The sequence below is a fragment of the Pseudophryne corroboree genome, chromosome 2, assembly GCF_028390025.1.
Source record: "Pseudophryne corroboree isolate aPseCor3 chromosome 2, aPseCor3.hap2, whole genome shotgun sequence".
In the NCBI taxonomy this organism is placed as follows: domain Eukaryota; kingdom Metazoa; phylum Chordata; class Amphibia; order Anura; family Myobatrachidae; genus Pseudophryne; species Pseudophryne corroboree.
Window position 1 is genome coordinate 556,815,243 of NC_086445.1, and position 12,756 is coordinate 556,827,998.

The window sequence follows — 12,756 nt, forward strand, 5'->3', positions numbered from 1 at the left end:
ACCATTGCAAGGTTTGCACTAAAACTGAGAGCTCTAGTTGTGCGAACAAGAAAACATCAGGACCATATTTGATTACATTCAATTATGAATAATGCCTTTTTTCCTTTCAGATCAGTTTCAATTTGATGACAAAGTGTGCTTAAGAGGATTTAAGCAAATGATTGATAATTAGCAATATCCAAAGGGCTGAAAAAAATACTTAAAGAATTTTAAGCTGTTTGATGAAGGGCACAATAAAGAATAAAAGGGAATGTTTATTCCAGTCATAGACTCCTCTTTATTCTTTGCCTGGGGTGAAAGTAGCAGAAATGAAAATCAATGTAGCATAGAAGAACACATCAGCATCATGTTTTCATGTAATCCTGATGTATTAGCTACGATACAACAAATGATGGCAAAGGACCAAACTTTGAAATGTCTGGCTTCCTTTGTGTGAGTCAGTCTGAAACTGTAATTTCTTATCTGTTTATTTCGGAAAGCCTCCAGCCTTTAGCCTTTTCTTGTGTATTGGAACAACCAGGAACAAGTCTCAATTCTCATAAAGATAAATGATGATGGTGATCAAATTTGAATAACTAGATTACATTGTAGTAATGCAAGATAATAACAATAACAGGAAGCCAGTTAACCAATACTATTGTAAGTGACGTCATCAGTGACAAAAATAATGATTTCGTTTATATTCAGTAGCGCCCCAGAGAAAAATGTCTGTGCCCCTTTAATAGTGTAAAACAGTGTTTGCTAACTTGGGAACATGATTGCTGGCACAGTAAGAGTTAACCAGATCCCGGTCACGTGTCCTATAGTGTGAGGTGCCGAGATCTGATTGGATGAAGCAGGAGGAGCAAGTGGAGCCTTGTGAGGAGGAGAGTGTGACATTGTTGGAGCTGGAGCCAACTCTGAGGAGTGGAGCAGAGCAGAGAACTGGAGAGCCGAGCAGTCACACAGGAGATGGCTGTTAGCGACGCTGCAGAGTTTATGCAGCAGGGTGCTTACCGGAGAGCACTGAGAGCTGGGAGAGCATGTGTGGGAAGCCGCAGCAAGGGACCAGATGCCACCTAGCCTAAGCAAAGGTGCGAATTCCGTGGCCATTTTGATCAAGTCATAGACACTGCATGGAGACAGGTGTGGGCACGAGGAGCTGTTGAAAGTCTAAGGGGTCTATTTACTAAGCCTTGGATGGAGCTAAAGTCGCTGGAGATAAAGTACCAGTAAATCGGCTCCTAACTGTCATTTTCCAAACACAGCCTGTGGCATAGCAGTTAGCAGCTGATTGGCTAGTACTTTGTTTCTAGCAAGTTTATCTCCATCCAAGGCTTAGTAAATAGTGAGTTAAGAGACTGTGCTAAATGCTGAACTACAGGAGTGTGAGTGCTAAACCCCATTTTTCCTCACACATATACACCGCCCAGCCATCATATTGAGAAGTGTGTCTGGAGGCATAATACAGACATTTTAAAGGCAGCACTGTCAGTATAGAGACTCTTGTTATTTAAAACAATTGTTACAGAAACCTTTAACTAAGCTGGAACCAAAAGACATATTTGCCATACAATCCCTGTGTATAATTGGGTCAGGTAGAGTATCTAATTCCTGGACTTATATTTAATTAAAAAGGTACTTAACCCTTTGTTCAGCAAGTTCATTCTAAATGTCAGGACCTCAATGCAACACTTTGATACTGTAGGTTCCATGAGCTCCAACATTAATTGCCTGTGAAGATCGGGACTATGTGTAGAGATATTGAAAGAGAATAGAGAGTGAATTTTTCTGAACCTCACTGACTTTAATCAGTTTTTGCAGATTATTTTTTCTTGATCAGATTCTTCTTCATTGTCTTCTTGAATATTGCACTAATTAATACCTGCATATCTGTGATTATATGTATTAATCAGAGTCTTTATAAGCCATTGTTTGAGTTAGGCCTAAACCACATTGAGTCATCCAGTGTATTGTGAGCGGCTGATTGAATTAGTCTTAACTGAATGGCCGCAAAGAGATGTCATCTTTTTGAATGTTATTGTCTTGATTATCTTGATTGTGTGAACCAATTAATCTTTTTTTTATCTAGCATTCATTGCAGTAAAATAAAGAATATTCTTCTCAGAGATTGATGTTAAATGACCTCCCTGTTTACGTATCACTCCGTCTTACCTCTTTGAACCACTCACATTGAACAAGGTACAGGGTAAACATCTTACTTAAAGGTAGTGATGAGCGGGTTTGGATCCTCGGGATCCGAACCCGCCCGAACTTCACCTTTTTTTTCACGGGTCCGAGCGACTCGGATCCTCCCGCCTTGCTCGGTTAACCCGAGCGCGCCCGAACGTCATCATCCCGCTGTCGGATTCTCGCGAGATTCGGATTCTATATAAGGAGCCGCGCGTCGCCGCCATTTTCACACGTGCATTGAGATTGATAGGGAGAGGACGTGGCTGGAGTCCTCTCCGTTATAGTAGAAGAAAAAAGTAAAGAGACTGAGTGACTTATAATTGTGGGGAGGATTGGGGACGGGGAGCAGCTGTTGGAGTACAGTGCAGGGTTTTGATTATACCACCAGTGAGTTTAATCCTTTGTTTCTCTGCCTGAAAAAAACGCTCCACCATATCTGTGCTCACTCAGTGTGCTGCACTGCTGCATGATATATCTGTGCTGAGTGCACTGCTCAGTGCTCACACTGCCTAATTGTGGGGACTGGGGAGCAGTTATAGCAGGAGTACAGTGCACAGTTTTGCTGACAGTGACCACCAGTCCAGTATACGTTTGTCTGCCTGAAAAACACTCCTGTGTGGCTTTTTTTTTCTTCATACTAGTTTAGCAGTCTGCTGACAGTGTTCACCAGGTCCGTTATTATTATATAGTATATTTATTATATCTATTAGCAGTACGGTAGGCCACGGCTATACCTACCTCTGTGTCGTCAGTGCACTCGTCGTCCATAAGTAATATAATACTATACTATCCATCCATCTACATTGTATAACTGTGGTGGCTTTTTTTTTCTTCATACTAGTTTAGCAGTCTGCTGACAGTGTCCACCAGGTCCGTTATTATTATACAGTATATTATATATATATATATATATATAGCAGTACGGTAGGCCACGGCTGTACCTACCTCTGTGTCGTCAGTGCACTCGTCGTCCATAAGTAATATAATACTATACTATCCATCCATCTACATTGTATACCTGTGGTGGCTTTTTTTTTTCTTCATTCTAGTTTAGCAGTCTGCTGACAGTGTCCACCAGGTCCGTTATTATTATACAGTATATTATATATATAGCAGTACGGTAGGCCACGGATGTACCTACCTCTGTGTCATCAGTGCACTCGTCGTCCATAAGTAATATAATACTATAGTATCCATCCATCTACATTGTATACCTGTGGTGGCTTTTTTTTTCTTTATACTAGTTTAGCAGTCTGCTGACAGTGTCCGCCAGGTCCGTTATTATTATACAGTATATTATATATATATATATAGCAGTACGGTAGGCCACGGCTGTACCTACCTCTGTGTAGTCATTGCACTCGTCGTCCATAAGTAATGATAAAGCTAAATATTTATCTTATATAAAACCCTTTATGAGGTCTAAGAACACTGTACGCTATTCACGTATGGAGTACCGTAAGGGTACGCTCGTTGCGTAGCAATCGCTTAGCCGTAGTCGAGACGCTCAAGCGTCACGTTCGCTCACGGCCAAGAGATCACAGGCAGGCACGCTATTGGCTGCCGTCTATCGTAATGATTCGCTATAGCGTAACGGACGCTGTATCGGGAGCGGGCTGCTCGAGCGATACAGACGCTCACGAGAATACGCTGTTGGTATCGGGCACACTTATAGGTGAGCGACTACCGTAATGCTACGCTATCAGCGTAGCGGACGCTCGGGACCACGAGGAGATCACCAGCGGCGCTGACGCTCACACTGTTAAACCTTTATATCTAAACCATAAACAGTATATTATGCAGTAAAACCTTAGTGTAGTGATAGAGTGTAAATGCAACACAGTATAACCTTATTAACTCGAATGCTGTTCGAGCGTCACCGATGCTCTGAGAATACTTAACACTATAAGAAATACACAGATACCGTGCTTAGGGTCTAACGCCTTATATATATATTATGAATGTTATACTTGCAAAAGAATTAATACAATACAAGTCATACACTACAATATAACATAGACTAACTAACCAGATTACTACACATAAAATACAATAATGGTACAATAATACTTTAAGAGGAAAAGAGAGAGAAAAGGGGAGAAGAGAGAGAGAGAGAGAATGGCTAACAATAACAATAAGACAATATGGTTGCAGATAAAACTACACATGTGAGAGACAATCGCTGCGCAGTTAGTCAATGCTGAATACCGCATGGGATGGAAGCTAGACTCCATTTTGAGAAAACTCCCATGATTCCAAAGACTGCAACACATGGTTGAAAGGGGGAGGGGAAAACACCCGGCAGCAGCCATTTTAGATTTGCAGGTCCAAACACATGGCACTCTCTGCTACACCACAATCACATAGCAGAAGACACAAGACTCCATTTTATTCCAAAATGTCCAAGCCTCAAAACAATGCATATGTTCTGATTTTACAATTCCAAACCATCTAAATCACCTTTCACAATTTCAAGCAAACACAGTATCTCAATAACCAGAGCATATGAGCTATCACAAGACCAGACCACCAGGTACCCACAAGTATCAGCCTGCCATTGCTACAAGCACATATTCAAAAGTACTGCATGGTCTTATTCATGAGTAACAAGATATATTATAACAAACCAGCACAATCTATTTTAAATCACCATAGGCAAACAAATACCACAAATACTATGCTACAGATTGTCTACTGTTCCAATTCATCACAGACTTCACAGAGTATCAACAGAAACACCCAACAATCACACAACTGCCCAAACCTCGTTAACCTTAAGCCATTTGTATCTCCAAACTAACTAATCTATGCCAATCAGCCATGAGATATTGAGATTATGATACTTAGCCTTTCGTAAGGAGCCTGGTGATGATCCAGCCATGCTTGCTGTGTGTAAGGTAGCTGTGTGAGTGAGTTACAGTATATCTGTCCTCAGAGGCCCCCACAACTGACCCCGACCCCCCCCCCCCGACAGGAACTATTCTCCTGTGTGTCTGTTCCTGGGGGAGGGGTCTCTCTCTCTCCTTTATGATTGAGTCACTATTCTCTTTGCATATGCTGATCAGGTTCAGCCCTGAAAACTTAGTAAATGGTTGGCTTGATCATTCATTGTTCTAACTAAGTGATCTTAGCTTTTATGCATATAATCATATCTATCCGCTGCAATGTCCCACAACTTCACAACAAGCATCAAACTAACCCACACATCATTCTGCTTGCTTCAATACCAAACATGACGGGCGCATCTGGTTCTGTTCAAATAATACACATTCATGACATCAATTCATCAGCCAATTCTAAATCTCCATGATGTCTGGTGCCCGACATTATTATAACCATGTACTGTATGAAACAAGCGCCGAATCCATCTCCGTGCCATGTCCGAGCAAATGCGTGTGTTACTATATATTGCTGTGCTCGCTGCGCATATTTGCAAGTATAGCGACTTAAATGTGTGCAGTTTGTATGTTCTCTCTATGTAATATTTTTGACTTTGACAGTCCACCCTTTGGCAGTCACCAATAACTGCCACTTCCTAAAACATTTCAAAAAGAGAAAAATATATGTCATATGTAAATACATTTCTATGATGGGGTAAGGGAGGAGAGAAGAGAAGGTGTGAAGAGGGTATGACCTAGTGAGATAGCAGAAGCATGTGTGTATGAATCCATGTTTGGGGGTCATGTATCATCATGCCGTACATGTTTTAAATCAAGCTTCGAGGTATTGCGAAGTATACATTTGAATTCCTTCTTATCCCGTGGTACGGGTCTGTGGATGGGCTGTCAAACTTTACCGAGCTCTTTTCGGATTTTGGTTGTAACAAAATGGGGAGCACATTTTAGTTGATGATACATGAATGGGGGAATATGTGATTGCTGATATCTGTGCCTGTATTCCCTATACTATGTGTGTAATTACCTGAAGGTTGTAGAGATGAAGATAAAGAACACTTATGGTAAATGCAGTGGTATTCTATGTCAGGTTAATGTACATTTGTCGGTTGAAGTCTTGTTCGGTGTCTGTTGAATGCAGTCTTCTTTGTGCTTTTGCCCATAAGGTGCGAGCAAAAGCTTTGTCAATGTCCATAGATTTACAAAAGTGTTGGGCTAGCGTAATTTTAAAATTTCTAGGGAAACTGGGGATCTATGGCAAAGTTCATCAAAAATCTGTGTATCGGGTTGTCAAAACTTCTTCTTTAATCCATCTGTTGTCTGTATATCGGCTCATCAAATTCCTCGTCCAAGTGGGTTTTTTTACCTGGGAGGAAACGGAAAAACAGGTGAAAGAAACGGACCGTATAATCGCATTTTCATCACATCATTGTTTCTACAGTTGGGTCATAAATCAAATCTATTGGAATTACAATTTCCTCACTCCTTAGACTCATTACCTCAGGTAGTACTTTTCCAATATAACACAATCCTTCAGAGTTTGGGGCAAGCCACTTTATACGCCTTCCTCCCGCATATGAAATATGCATCATCGGGGAGAACATATGGGACGGAGTAGGACATAACCATATTACACACCTTCCATGTGAAATCTCCTAACCCTAATTCTTCCATCTGCTTAGTACACGTATCAGGTTGTACGATATGTGCACAGTATCCTAGAGATACCTCTCCAACTCTCGTGATCCTATTTCCTAGGGTATACCTATATCGGAAAGATTTTTCCTTACCGGCTATGTGGTGTATAAGCTCTGTATCTGTTGGCATTCTATCTGCTCTATATGAAAAGGTCATGGTTTGGTTACTCCTTGACACTTTCCAATTTCCCGGCTTTCGTGGATTGGAAATGTTAAAACATAATAGGGACCTATCCACATGGTATTGGTGGAGCTTCAAACTAGGAGGGCTGGAGATATTAAACCTCCTGTCCACCGGTCTCCCACCCTTTAGCTCAAGTACCTCCCCTATCGTTAAAGGAAATGGTACTAGTCCTGATTTGCTATGACCTTGAGGTACTTGAGAGCATACCCAACAATCTGTTTTATTTAACACACTACCCACTAAGGAGTGATAGTCACTCAATGGATGCTGGTCCATATGGATATTAAAACTGGATTGGCATTTCTTAATGCACCCATCCTCCACTACGTTGTCACAGAGCCTACAGATACAGTTTTCTTCAGCTAACAATCCTTAAAAGAAAAATGTTTACAAATAACATGGCTAGATCGTTTCTGGTACTCGCCTTTTGCTTGGTGGTTGCATTGCTATTGGAAATTTACACCTCCGTCTCTCAGTCATCGGGACCTTTCTGGATCCTTTCTCGACCTCACTGGTACTCTCGCCGGAACAGACTGCTCTGGTCAACATCATGGTCAACAGGAAAATCCATATCACAGTCTCTTGGGGCAAGTCCATCTTACAGGAGGAGAAAAGAAGAAATTTGTAATGGGGGTACAGAAAAACAGTTTGAGGGGGAGAGAAACTTGTTACGATAATTAAGTTCTCTAGTCTTGTTGTTCTTCTTGTTCTGCTGTCATCTCAAAAAGGTGCTGTCTCTCAGTCTTCCAAACGAACATTCCGGTGATGCAATATTCCCTCCAAACCAGCGATCTTTCTGTAAGGAGCAAAAAAAATCTTGCATTACCATTTGTCTAACTGAGGTGTGACATACCGTCTTTAAAACATAAAACATGAGTGAGAAGAGGGAGAGGAAAAAAAACAAAAGAGAGAGAGAACAATTCATATATGTATATATAACATAACACATCAATAAACAACAGAAAAGAAAAAAAAAAAAAAAAAAGAAACATTTTTCAAACATAAACATTTTCTAAAACATTGTCAGATCATCAGGCTGTCATATCTACATGTCCAATGGTTTCCTTGCGCAGTCCCTCCCCCCAGCACTTCCATATTCCATTGTCTGTATCTGGCCAGAATACATTGGTGCGGATAGGTCATGCTGGGGTTTGGTAGACTTCTTCAAAGACCAAGTATATATGCAATGTTTGAATCCTACCAATAATCGTCAGAGGTGGGGAGAGAGAAAAAGAAAAAAAACATTTTTCACAAATACATTTACAACGTTTCACCTGATCATTCCTGTGTCTTCAGTGAATGACCTCCCAATTTATTAACTGTTACCTCAGGCTTACCATCAGTCCTAATGATCACCTTTCCTGATTGCACATTATGGGTGTGGCTCAAAATTTTTTCTATATGATCCCTGTTTATAATTTTGTGTGTCATAACCCTGCTCATATCTTTGTCTAGGGGGTTTATGTGAATTTTGTCTACTTCCTGATCTGCAATCTCTTGCAAAATGACCTTCCTTTTGGCAGTTATAACACCTTGTCACCTTTGGCTTAACCACAGGGATCTGAGGCTTCTTTGTTTCCCTTCGCTTGATGCTGGTTTGCTCATGCCCAACAGCAGAGTCCCTTAATGCAGTTACTGATTTATCTCTCCAGTATGGATTGGTGATCTGTATCTTTGCTCTCAACACTTTCTTTAAACCATCCATTAGCACAGATACTGCTACTTCTCTGTGCGGTGCACTTGTTTTGATGTCTGTGATCCCAGTGTTCCTAGCCATTACTTGCAGTGCTCGATTGAAATAATCAGAAATACTTTCCCCTTCGTTTTGTCTTATGGAGAAGATTTTGTTCCACTCGACAATGGCTGGGAAATATACTTCTAACTGTTGGTTGATCTGCTTAATACATTCCTGATTGTGTTCCTCCGTACAAGGTGCCTCCGTGTCTAATTTACAATCAGCAATGAATTTTTTTCAGGGTCAACACTGGAGGGCAAACATGTCCTCAGCACTGCTCGCCACTCTTTGTTGGTGAGTTCTGTGGAGTTTCCTAGTTCTTTAACAAACCTTTGACATGCTACTAGATTTTTCCTATGATCAGGAAATTCAGACATAATTGATCTCAATTCGGTCCGGGACCAGAGACAGCGCATTGCACTGTCCTTGACGGGAATGATTCCCTGATCGTCAGTCTTCCCATTGGGGACTGCGATCACCCTGACCGGATCAAACTCAACTACATCATTTTGTGTTGATCTTACAATATGGGGTACATCTGTTTGTGCGTGATATAAAACATTGTACGTACCTGTGGACACGACCTCACCTGACCCTCCGTTAGGGGGTTTGATTATTGCCTTTACCGATTTGGTCGCGTCCACCTGGATGTCTTGTAGGATGGCTTCTGGAAGAGGTGCCGACATTGTTCTGGGCTCACTTTCTTGTTTGTATTCCTGAGGGAAGTTTGACATGGGGTGCAACTTGCATAGGTTAATAGTTGTACATTTAACATTATTACAATTATCATTGTTACATTTATTACACTTATTCTTATCATCTATACTACAGTTGCTAAGAGCGTTTTTATTGTTCAACCTTGTGCTTTTCTCTGCAACCATAATCCTCTCCATTGCCATGTCTCTCCTCTCAAGATAAGAGTCAGATAAGTCAATTAAATCTCTTTGCAATTCACTTTCCTGTTGCCATAACTGCAAATAATCATAATGTTTGATTAGTCTCTTTGCTGGTTTAATAAGACCTATCCTTCTCCTTAAATTCATTAACACTTCTGGGCTGAAGCTACCTATTCTTGGGAATTTCTCCCCGTCATGCATTGTCATTCTTTCCCATTCATCACATAAAATTTCTGTGTGCCTTCCGTATTTTTCACACATTACGTACCTTGCCGTCCCGACTGGTCGGTTTATAGAATCAACCCGAACCGAGGTTGATCGCCCCCTTCCTGAACAACTGGCCCCCATAATTTGCAGGTGTTACGGACCCTTACAAAAACCCAAGATATTCACGATAGGTTGGCGGTGAAGTTTACCGAGCACCTCACTCACTCGCCCACGCCGACCAATACGACCTGATCACACTGATATAGTGCTGGCGTACTCGACCCAGGGCCCCTATTAACCTTTGTTTACTGGAACATGTGAGTGTGATCCGCAGAGCATTAACCCTTTCCAGTAAAGGTGTGGTTGTCAGATAGTTCCTGAGTGACCAGCGAACTTCCCTTTTTGAAAAAATAAAAAATTACACAAATCACGTTAGAATGTACAAATAGCGTTTATGACCTTCGTACACAAATAGTACCGGTCAGGTTTACTAATGCACACAATTACGTGCGGTACAATCGTTCAGCACATAAGCAACTAATCTTATTTACGGAGCGACCAGCGGAATCGAAAATTGCGGCTGCGAATTCCTTCAGCAAGAGCTTGTATGGCCTATATGGGTGTTGCATCAACCCTTTTTTTTGGTGTTGTGCCTGTGAACTCTATAGCGGACTTCCTTGTCTGCTGTACCTAGACCTCCTGGTCTGTTATGACCTCCTGGTCTGCTACAGTATGACCTCCTGGTCTGCTATACTCTAATGCTCAAATTTTATGTTTAACCAAGGATGCCTCCCTAGCCACCGTGCATGTCACTTACACGTATGTACCTTCACGAGAACTCGATGATTTCTTTTGGTTCAATCCTCAAAATTGTAAAAACAAACACTCACTCACCACATATACACTTTTGTTTCTATTTCTATTTCTGCGCAGAAATTTCTCTTTAGACCAGATGTGTTACAAATTAGGAGAAGGATCTGTTAATTTAAATTTCAAATTTAAAATAGATTTGCGCTACTTATTGCCTGTTGCGCTATTTATCGCTTGTTGCGTTACTTAACAATCAACACTATCGTGTGACTTGAGTTACGTGGGCGTACCCAGACGCTCCGTTGCGTAATTTACGCTGCGTGTGTCGGCCTTTGCGTACGCGAGTCTCTCCCTTTGTTAGAGACACGTGTACACCAGTCTTTGTCCACCGTAACACAACTAACACGTTTTATCAATGTAGATGATCCTCGATCATCTACCGCACACCACACCAATCTCTCCTTTTACCTTTAGGTAGAGCTGTGTGTATTTCTATACCTTAACTGTATTACCTTTATTCTTTAACTATGAAATAGCGGCAAATCTCTCTTAGTACGTTTATCAAATATACAATGGCAAACAGGAGAGTGATATATGAAAATACACGAATGAAAAGAAATGCAGATATGCGTGCGTGTGTACGCAAGACAGAAATAAACAGTTTTAAAAAGACACTATCGTTTTGTTCTTACCTCCGGTCCCGGATTCCTTCAGCACCCTTTACTAAGCGAAGCAGACGTTTATCCAAACAGCACTACGAGGAATATGACCTCCCGCCCTTTGCTGCTGGATAATGTCTGCTGAAATTACCTAGTGCAGATATGTGAAGGACGGGCGAGCCGCCAATTAATAAAGCTAAATATTTATCTTATATAAAACCCTTTATGAGGTCTAAGAACACTGTACGCTATTCACGTATGGAGTACCGTAAGGGTACGCTCGTTGCGTAGCAATCGCTTAGCCGTAGTCGAGACGCTCAAGCGTCACGTTCGCTCACGGCCAAGAGATCCCAGGCAGGCACGCTATTGGCTGCCGTCTATCGTAATGATTCGCTATAGCGTAACGGACGCTGTATCGGGAGCGGGCTGCTCGAGCGATACAGACGCTCACGAGAATACGCTGTTGGTATCGGGCACACTTATAGGTGAGCGACTACCGTAATGCTATGCTATCAGCGTAGCGGACGCTCGGGACCACGAGGAGATCACCAGCGGCGCTGACGCTCACACTGTTAAACCTTTATATCTAAACCATAAACAGTATATTATGCAGTAAAACCTTAGTGTAGTGATAGAGTGTAAATGCAACACAGTATAACCTTATTAACTCGAATGCTGTTCGAGCGTCACCGACGCTCTGAGAATACTTAACACTATAAGAAATACACAGATACCGTGCTTAGGGTCTAACGCCTTATATATATATTATGAATGTTATACTTGCAAAAGAATTAATACAATACAAGTCATACACTACAATATAACATAGACTAACTAACCAGATTACTACACATAAAATACAATAATGGTACAATAATACTTTAAGAGGAAAAGAGAGAGAAAAGGGGAGAAGAGAGAGAGAGAGAGAGAATGGCTAACAATAACAATAAGACAATATGGTTGCAGATAAAACTACACATGTGAGAGACAATCGCTGCGCAGTTAGTCAATGCTGAATACCGCATGGGATGGAAGCTAGACTCCATTTTGAGAAAACTCCCATGATTCCAAAGACTGCAACACATGGTTGAAAGGGGGAGGGGAAAACACCCGGCAGCAGCCATTTTAGATTTGCAGGTCCAAACACATGGCACTCTCTGCTACACCACAATCACATAGCAGAAGACACAAGACTCCATTTTATTCCAAAATGTCCAAGCCTCAAAACAATGCATATGTTCTGATTTTACAATTCCAAACCATCTAAATCACCTTTCACAATTTCAAGCAAACACAGTATCTCAATAACCAGAGCATATGAGCTATCACAAGACCAGACCACCAGGTACCCACAAGTATCAGCCTGCCATTGCTACAAGCACATATTCAAAAGTACTGCATGGTCTTATTCATGATTAACAAGATATATTATAACAAACCAGCACAATCTATTTTAAATCACCATAGGCAAACAAATACCACAAATACTATGCTACAGATTG